The 10,201-nt window shown below is 40.3% G+C and overlaps 1 pseudogene; it reads left to right on the top strand.

Moving 5' to 3' along the window:
• The first annotated feature begins 3,475 nt into the window (after positions 1–3,475).
• On the top strand, positions 3,476–4,918 carry LOC119522175 (annotated as a pseudogene).
• The last annotated feature ends 5,283 nt before the right edge of the window (positions 4,919–10,201 follow it).

Here is a 10,201-nt window from a genome sequence, read left to right as displayed (position 1 = left end):
TTCCTCCATGGAAGCCCACAGTATGCACAGCCTACAGGCAAGCAAGCCAAATGGAAGAGCAAGGAGCCCTCCTCCAATCCCAGGGACTCACAGGCATATGGCAGAATAGGGACTGTGAGGCATTTGAGCTAGAAGGTGAGACACACAGCTCTACAGCACCAAAATATTCCAACCACAGCCCAAGGAATGGCCAGGAACACTGTGTCCTGGAGTGGATTACCTGCCAAAGTGTGTAGGGCATGCCCAAAACACATGGATCTGGCAGTCCCCAGTGCACATGGAAAATTGGTGCACTGATTGGGCTTCCACATGGTTTAGACTTCCACTCAGTGCATAGATGAAGTTGGGGGAGAGCTGGCTTGAGGGTAAAAGGTGGCACAAAATTGCCATCTGCTGGTACATCAGGGAAAGTGCACTCCACAAAGCTGTAGCTCTGCCAAATTAGAGATAGATGTTCAAATAATCCTGCATATCCTAAAAGAACCCTATCAAAATAAGCAAATGCCAAGAGGCCAAAAAGAACAGAAAATTGTAAAGAATATGAAGGAACCAGAAGATATGGATAACACAAACATACAAATTAAAAAGCCAGAGGAGACACAGAACGTGGAGAAATTAATCAAAGAAGTACCCACAAACATCAATGTCATGACTCAGGATATAAAGGACATGAAGAAGACCATAGAAGAGCATAAAGAAGAATTTGCAAGAGTAAATTTAAAAATAGCAGATTTTGTGGAAATAAGAGGTACTGTTGACCAAATTTACAATATTCTTGAGACGTAACAGCAGATTTGAAGAGTCAGAGGAATGAATTAGTGAACCCTAGAACAGGGTGATGGAATGCAAAAGCACAAAAGAATGAATGGTGAAAAAATGAAAAATTTGAAATGAATCTCAGGGAATTAACGGGCAACATGAAGCACACAAATATAAGAATTATTGGTGTTCCACAAGATGAGGAGAAGACTGAAGTGCTAGGAAGATTATTTGAAGGAATTGTCAGGGAAAATTTCCTGACTCTTCTAAAGAACATAAATATTCAAATCAAGGGTACAGAATGAACTTCAAATAGAAAAATCCAAATAAACCCCCTGTGAGACATATTCTGATCAGATTGGCAAATGCTAAAGAGAAGGACAAAGTTCTGAAAGCACCAAGGGAGAAGTGATTCTCCACATACAAGTGAAAAAACATAAGACTAAGCATTAACTACTGAGCAGGCACCAGGGAGGTGAGAAGGCAGGGATATGACATATTTAAAATTCTGAAAGAGAAAAATTGACAGCCAATAATTCTTTATCCAACAAAGCTCTCATTCAAAATTGAGGGAGAGCTTAAAATATTGACACACAAACAAATGCTGAGAGAATTTGTTAACAACTTCCTTACAAGAAATACTAAAGGGAGTTCTACTAGATGAGAAAAAGAGACAGGAGTGAGAGGCATGGAGAATTGACAGAACTGAAGAGTATTATTAAGGGTAACTTAAAGGAAGTAAAGAAACAGGGTAAAAACAGATTTGACAAATAAAAACCAAAGGATAAGAAAGAACTTGCTTCACAGTAATAACATTGAATGTGAATGGATTAAACTGCCCAATTAATATATATATATTAGCAGAATAGATTTAAAAATAAGAACCATCAGTATATTGTTTACAAGAAACTCATCTTAGACCCAGCAACACAAAGAGATTGAAAGTGAAAGGATAGAAAAAATAGCCACGAAAGCTACAGTCAAAAGAAAGCAGAGGTTGCAATACTAATTACAGATAAAATAGACATTAAATGCATGGATGTCATGAGAGACAAAGAATGATGCTACACACTAATAAAAGGAAAAATTCATCAAGAAGAAATAACAATCACAAATGTTTATGCACCCAATCAAGATGCCTGAAAGTAAATGAGGCAAACATTGGCAAAACTGAAGGAAGTAATAGATGTTTCCACAATAATCATGGGAGAATGCAATACATCACTCTCCCTATAGATGGATCAACCAAGCAGATGACCAATAAGGAAATTGAGAACCTAAACAATGTGCTAAATGAATTAGGCTTGAGAGAAATATATAGAGCATTACATCCCAAACCACCAAATTACAATATACCTTCTTCTCTACTGCTCATGGGACTTTCTCCAGGATTGATCATATGCCGGGGCATAAAACACATCTCAATAAATTTTAAAAGTTTGAAATTATTCACAGCACAATCTCTGACCAAAATGGAATGCAAATAGAAGTTATTAACCATCAAAGACCTAGAGCATCCATAATATATCTGGAGATTAAACAACACAGTCCTAAACAATCACTGGAACAAAGAAGAAATTGCAAGAGAAATAGCTAAAAACCTTGAAAGGAATGAAAATGAGAACACGACATATCAAAACATATTGGATGTGGAGAGAGGATCTAAGATGGCAGCATAGAGAGGAGTGAAAGCCAGTTAGTCACCCTGCAACAACTAATAAAAAACCAGAAACAACTAGTAAATAATCCAGAATAACTGCAGGGGAAAAATGTGACAGTCCACTCATCATACACCAACATGAATTGAGAGGAATGCCCAAGATCACAGCATAAAATCTATAAGTAAAAACTGCAATCCAAGCCAGGAGACCCCTCTCCCCACAGCCTGAGCTACAAAGCATCATGGTGATAGAGAGAAGCTCTCTCCCAGCGAGTTCCAACTGGGTTTTTAATTAGTGAGTGTGAACTGCTCACTACAAGCTATGAATCCCCAACAAGCAGACAGAGGCTTTGGGTGACAACTGACCTTGGAGAGCCAGAGGGTCACCATGGACTAGACCTGAAGGAGACTTTCTGGCCCTGTTTTGCCTCAGTGGAGAAAGCCTCAGCCATTTTCAGTTCCCAGTGCTCTGACCCAGACAAGGGAGGAGATACCACAGGCAGAGGGAGACCATTGAAATGCTAATGACCTCTCCCTAGGGGGTCTATCTTCTCTGAGAGGAAAGGGGTGGGGCCTAGCTCTACTACTTGCCTTACATTCAGAACCAGAGCCCAGAGCCTGGGGGAAAACAGACATGGGCCACACCTTCTTTTGCCAGTCTGGAATCATAGGCTGACAAGCCCCACCTGCTGGGCAGAAAATCACGGTGACCTGAGGCATCACAGGGTGTACCAATTTTCTGAGACACACCCTCAGGGAAACTGGGTACTGAATATTTCTTCCTTCTGGGACCAGAGCCCATTCTGGTCTGAGAAAACCTGATTGACATAACCAAGGAAACCATGACTAGACAACAGAAAACTACAACCTACACTAAGAAAAATGAATTTATGGCCAATCAAAGGAACAAATTTACACTTCAACTGAGATACAGGAGTTGAAACAACTAATAATAAGTCAATTCAAAAAGGCCCATCCTCCTGTCAGGCCCTGCTGTTGTGGAGTGGGGGTGGGGGTGGAGGGGAGGGGGGCTTGGGGGCAGGGTGGGTGTATTCAATGGAATTATGTTACTAGCTGCTGGTGCTGCCCCTGGACAAGCCAGTTCCCCAGCACGTCCTCAGCTGCCAAGGGGCCCTCAGCTTCAGCTCCAGCTCTGTGCTCTGTGGCTGCCCCAATCCCTGGCAGGTCTTGCAGAGGTGAGGAGTTATTTCCTATGACATGTCTGACCAGAGTGCATTGTGCATTCATATGCTAGGGGATGTACCTGTAAGGAGTTGAGAGCAGGATTTGATCAGAAAGAAGAGGTTTTCAACCATATATTGATTTTCATATTTTTCACTCTCAATCTGAAATTGATGTTTCTTTTTCTGTAAGAAATAACAGAAGGTTACTAAGTTTCCAGCAATATCTTAGACCTTCACATTTTTTTGTTGTGGTTCTACTATTTCAAATTCTCTGAACATTTTCGATGATTATAATGGACAATCCAAGTGTATCCTGGAAAAAGTTGGAAATTGGAATCTTTATATCTTTCTATTTGATATACTAACAAGTGGAAATAGTCTAGTAAGCTTAACTTTTCATTTATTCAGTCTTCATGGATTTAGTACTTCCATTTTGATATGATGAAATCTTGTAGATTTTTAGTTCTGATTCAAGAGGATTACCACAGTCAGAACCCTTATCACAATGCAGACCATGCTGCAGATGTCACTTGGCCATGCACTGTTACTTAAAAGAACTGAAGGTTGCCAATTCTGTAATTCCTTTGGATATCTTGCTGGGCTTAATTGCAGCTGCCACTCATGATCTGGATAACCCAGGTGTTAATCAGCCTTTCCTTATTAAAACTAAACTTTACTTGGCAACTTCATACAAGAATAGCTCAATATTGAAAAATCACTGGAGATCTGCAGTGGGCTATTGAAAGAATCTGGTTTACTTTCACACATACCATTAGAACACAGGCAACAAGTGGAGACTCAGATAGATGCTTTGATACTAGCCACAGATATCAGCCACCAAAATGAGTATTTGTCATTGTTTAGATATCATTGGGATAGAGGGGAACTACATCTAGAAGATGGCAGTCATCAGCCCTTAGTTTTACAGATGGCATTGAAATATACTGATATTTGTAACCCATGTCAGACCTAGAAACTGAGCAAATAGTGGAGTGAAAAAGTAACAGAATAATTCTTTCATCAAGAAGATATAGAAAAAAAAAAAAAAACACTTGGGCCTGAGTCCACTTTTTGATTGTCAGACTGAAGCTATTGTCAACATCCATATTGGTTTCATGAATTATGTAGTAGAGACTTTATTTACAGAATGAGACAGGTTTTCAAAATCAAGAATATCCCAGACAATGCTTGGCCACATGGGGCAGAATAAAGAGGACTGGAAGGAAATGCAGAGAGAACAGTCTAGCAGCAAGGAAACAGATGCTGCACTTGAGTTGAACTCACATTATTACCTCAGGAAAACCAGTTATTATGACCCCCAAGATCACAGGGGACTCACTGCCTCCTGGAAGTTTTTAGAAATGTGAAATTGTATATTGAGGGGTGAGAACTTAACTCTTGGATGCCAAGGTTTCCAAGTGAATGATGCCAGCATTATTTATTTCCAAGATTTACACTGTTGGATCATTTGAACACAATTTTAATCATAAGACATGAACATATAGCAACATGCATTTGGATTTCGTGTGAAACATTGAATGTGCAAAGCCCAGTAGGAGACAATCCAAAAGGATAACAGGACATTTCATGGTGTGCCACCTGTGTTTATCAAAGCAAACTACAATTTATTCTTCAAACCGGGAAACTTGAACTGAATCTGTCATCAGAGATTGCTTGGAATTTAACCAGTCAAGTATCCATACTTTCCACTAAGTTGTCCATGAGGAAACAGAAATGTTAAGTACCCAGCCTCTGCTGCTTCTGGCAAGACTCAATGTTTACAAATCAACTCTGAAAATATATTTGTTCTAAATTTGCCTTGGAGCTTCATTGTGAAGCAACCAGAAAATTTTTTAAAGATCAGACCTTAATGAATATGGCAGATGAGGAGAGGGAGAGGAAAATTCTCTTCCATGAAAAAGACTAGATAATGGTCAGAAAGCACTCAAGAAGAGCATTTCCAGTGTGCCTCCAGCTGGGCAGGAACTTCTACACCATATAGTGGGGACTTAGCTGGAGAGGAAGAGAGACTGCATTTGAAAGGACAGGGTGAGTGTGTTTGCTGGAACACCACTGGGGATGGGAGGCAGGGGCTGGCTGATGAGTGCAGGAGGGAGCACCTTTTGATGACCTGTGCACCTACCTTAGCAGTTGGCTGGAAAGATAACCCTTCACATCCCCATGGCCGAGAGCTCCCATGAGGGAACTCAGGATTTGGCAGATTGTGGAGACCACACACACTCTTTCTCCATGGAAGCCTGAAGTGAGCATAACTGACAGGCAAGGGTGCCACACAGAAGTGCCAGGAGCCCCACCCCAAACCCAGGGATTTGTGGGTGCATGGCAGGCAAGGACTGCAGTTCATTTGACCTGGAGGGTGAGATGCACAGCTCCACAGCCCCAGAATGTTCCACTCACAGCCCCAGGAACTGCTAGGACCACTCTGTCCTGGAGTCAACTCACTGACAAACTGCACACATCCTTTCCCTTCCCAAAGGACTGGCAGTCCCAAGTGCACACAGAAAACAGGTGAGCTGACTGGATTTCCAACTGGGTTGAACTCAGCCTATTGCACATGTGAAGTTGTGAGAGAGCTGACCTGAGAGTAACAGGTGGCTCAAGAGCACCATCTGCTTGTAGGACAGGAAAAGTACATTCTACTAAGTTGTAGCTCTGCCAAATTGTAGATAAAGGTTCAAATAATCCTGCATATCCCAGAATAAATTTATCAGGATAAGAAAATGCTGTCTGGCTAACAACAGAAAAACATAAAGCACATGAAGAAACTAGAAGATATGGACAACTCAAATGACCAAATTAAAAAGCTGAAGGAGACACAGAACTTGGAGATATTAATCAAAGAAATACACACAAATCTCCAAAACAAATTCAGTGAGTTGGTGAAAGACAAAGAAGACATCAAGAAGACCCTACAAAGCATAAAGAGGAATTTTAAAGAGTAAATAAGAAAACAGCAGACCTTAAGCAAATGAAGGATACTGTTGATCAAATAAAAAATATACTTGAAGAGAAATATTATATGCTACCACTAATGTGAACTTTGAAAAATGTAAAACAAATGGTTTATAATGTAGAATGTAGGGGAACTAGCAGTAGAGAGCAATTAAGGAAGGGGGAACAATAATCCAAGAAGAACAGATAAGCTATTTAATGTTCTGGGGATGCCCAGAAATGACTATGGTCTGTTAAATTCTGATGGATATAGTAGGAACAAGTTCACAGAAATGTTGCTATATTATGTAACTTTCTTGGGGTAAAGTAGGAACATGTTGGAAGTTAAGCAGTTATCTTAGATTAGTTGTCTTTTTCTTACTCCCTTGTTATGGTCTCTTTGAAATGTTCTTTTATTGTATGTTTGTTTTCTTTTTAACTTTTTTTCATACAGTTGATTTAAAAAAGAAGGGAAAGTTAAAAAAAAAAAAAAGAAAGAAAAACAAGGAAAAAAAAAAAGATGTAGTGCCCCCTTGAGGAGCCTGTGGAGAGTGCAGGGGTATTCACCTAACCCACCTCCATGGTTGCTAACATGACCACAGACATAGGGGACTGGTGGTTTGATGGGTTGAGCCCTCTACCATAAGTTTTACCCTTGGGAAGACGGTTGCTGCAAAGGAGAGGCTAGGCCTCCCTATATTTGTGCCTAAGAGTCTCCTCCTGAATGCCTCTTTGTTGCTCAGATGTGGCCCTCTCTCTCTGGCTAAGCCAACTTGAAAGGTGAAATCACTGCCCTCCCCCCTACGTAGGATCAGACACCCAGGGGAGTGAATCTCCCTGGCAACGTAGAATATGACTCCCGGGGAGGAATGTAGACCCGGCATCGTGGGACGGAGAACATCTTCTTGACCAAAAGGGGGATGTGAAAGGAAATGAAATAAGCTTCAGTGGCAGAGAGATTCCAAAACGAGCCGAGAGGTCACTCTGGAGGGCACTCTTACGCACACTTTAGACAACCCTTTTTAGGTTCTGAAGAATTGGGGTAGCTGGTGGTGGATGCCTGAAACTATCAAACTACAACCCAGAACCCATGAATCTCGAAGACAGTTGTATAAAAATGTAGCTTATGAGGGGTGACAATGGGATTGGGAAAGCCATAAGGACCACACTCCACTTTGTCTAGTTTATGGATGGATGAGGAGAAAAATAGGGGAAGGAAACAAACAGACAAAGGTACCCAGTGTTCTTTTTTACTTCAATTGCTCTTTTTCACTCTAATTATTATTCTTGTTATTTTTGTGTGTGTGCTAATGAAGGTGTCAGGGATTGATTTAGGTGATGAATGTACAACTATGTAATGGTACTGTAAACAATCGAAAGTATGATTTGTTTTGTATGACTGCGTGGTATGTGAATATATCTCAATAAAATGATGATTAAAAAAAATATACTTGAGACACACAACAGCAGATTTGAAGAGGCAGAAGAAAGAATAATTGAACTAGAAAATAGGGCAATTGAATGCAAACACACAAAAGAACAAATGGTGAAAATAATTGAAAAATTTAAAATGGGTCTCAGGGAAATGATGGACAACATTAAGCAAACAAATATAAGAATCATTGCTGTCCCAGAAGGTGAAGAGAAGAGTAAAGGGCTAGGAAGAATATTTGAAGACATAGTTGGGGAAAACCTCCCAACCCTTCTAAATGATGTAAATATGCAAATCAAAGACACCCAAAGAACTCCACTGTGCCAGTTTGAATGTATTATGTCCCCCAAATGCCATTACTTTTGATGTAATCTTGTGTGGGCAGACCTATCAGTGTTAATTAGATTGAAATTCTTTGAGTGTTTCCATGGAGATGTGCCCCACCAAACTGTGGGTGATGACTCTGATTGGATAATTTCCATGGAGGTGTTGGCCCACCCATTGGGTGGGTCTGAATTAAATTACTGGTGCACTATATAAGATCAGACAGAAGGTGTGAGCTTGACACAGCCAAGAGGGACACTTTGAAGGAAGCAGAGGAGCTGCAGATGAGAGACAGTTTGAAGATGGCTGTTGAAAGCAGACTCTTGCTCTGGAGAAGCTGAGAGAGAACAAATATCCCAAGTGCAACTAAGAGTGACATTTTTGAGGAACTGCAGCCTAGAGAGGAACATCCTGGGAGAAAACCATTTTGAAACCAGAACTTTGGAGCAGACACCAGCCACATGCCTTCCTAGTTAACAGAGGTTTTCTGGACACCACTGGCCATCCTCCAGTGAAGGTACCCAAGTGCTAATGTGTTACCTGGACACTTTATGGCCTTAAGACTGTGACTGTGTAACCAAATAAGCCTCCTTTCATAGATAAAACCCAATCCATCTCTGGTGTTTTGCATTCCAGCAGCATTAGCAAACTAGAACAGATTTTGGTACCAGAGAAGTGGGATGCTGCTGAGTTTGCAAATACCAAACATGTTGGAATGGCTTTTTAAATGGATAAGGGGAAGATTCTGGAAGAATTGTGAAGAGCTTCATAGAAAAGACCTAAAGTGCTTTGAAGAGACTGTTTGTGGAAATATGGACTCTAAAGATATTTCTGATGAGGGCTTGAACAGAAAGGGTGAATGTGTTTTTGCGAACAGGAAGAAAGGTGATCTTGTTTTTAAGTGGCAGAGAATTTGGAAAAATTGAGTCCTGGTGTCAGATGGAAGGAAGAATTTGAAAGTGACAACCTGGAATACTTAGCTGAGGGGATCTCCAGACTATGTGGGGAGAATGTACCCTGGCTTCTCCTTGCAGCTTATAGTAAAATGCGAGCAGAGAGAGATAAACTTACAACTGAACTCTTGGGTTCAAAGAAACCAGAAGCTGATGGCTTGGAAAATTACAGGCTTCCAGGAGGTGGAACTCAGCAGGAACTATGGAGGCCAGAGGACAGGGGTATGACATATGTAGAATTCTGAAAGAGAAAAGCTGCCAGCCAAGAATTCTTTATCCAACAAAATTTTCCTTCAAAATTGAGGGAGAGTTTACAATTTTCACAAACAAACAAATGCTGACAGAATTTGTTAATAAGAGATCTGCCCTGCAAGAAATAGTAAAGGGAGTTCTACCAGCTGACAAAAAATGAAAGGAGAGAGATGTCTGGAGAAGTGTACAAAACTGCAGCATATTAGTAAGGGAAACTTAAAGGGGAAAAAAGAGAGAGGGGAGGAAAAACATATCTGACAAATAAAAACCAAAGGATAAAAGGGTTGTTTCAAGAAGAGCCTTCACAGTAATAACACTGAATGTGAATGAATTAAACCCCCCAATTAAAAGATATTGATTGGCAGAATGGAAAAAACGTATGATCCATTAATATGCTGTTTAAAAGAGACACATCTTAGACACAGTGATTAAAAAGGTACTGAAAGTGAAAGGATGGAAAAAATGCTCCAGGCAAACTACAAACAAAAGAAAGCAGGGGTAGCAATACTAATATCAGACAAAATAGACTTTAAATACAAAGATATCATAAGAGACAAATAAGAACACTATATATTGATAAAAGGGAAAATTCACCCAGGGCAAATAAAAAACATAAATATTTATGCACATAATCAGGGTGCTACAATGTACATAAGACAAACATTGGCAAAAGTGAAGGAAGCAA

The sequence above is a fragment of the Choloepus didactylus genome, chromosome X (genome assembly GCF_015220235.1).
Source record: "Choloepus didactylus isolate mChoDid1 chromosome X, mChoDid1.pri, whole genome shotgun sequence".
NCBI classification, from domain to species: Eukaryota; Metazoa; Chordata; class Mammalia; order Pilosa; family Megalonychidae; genus Choloepus; species Choloepus didactylus.
This window is presented reverse-complemented; position numbering and strand designations above follow the sequence as displayed.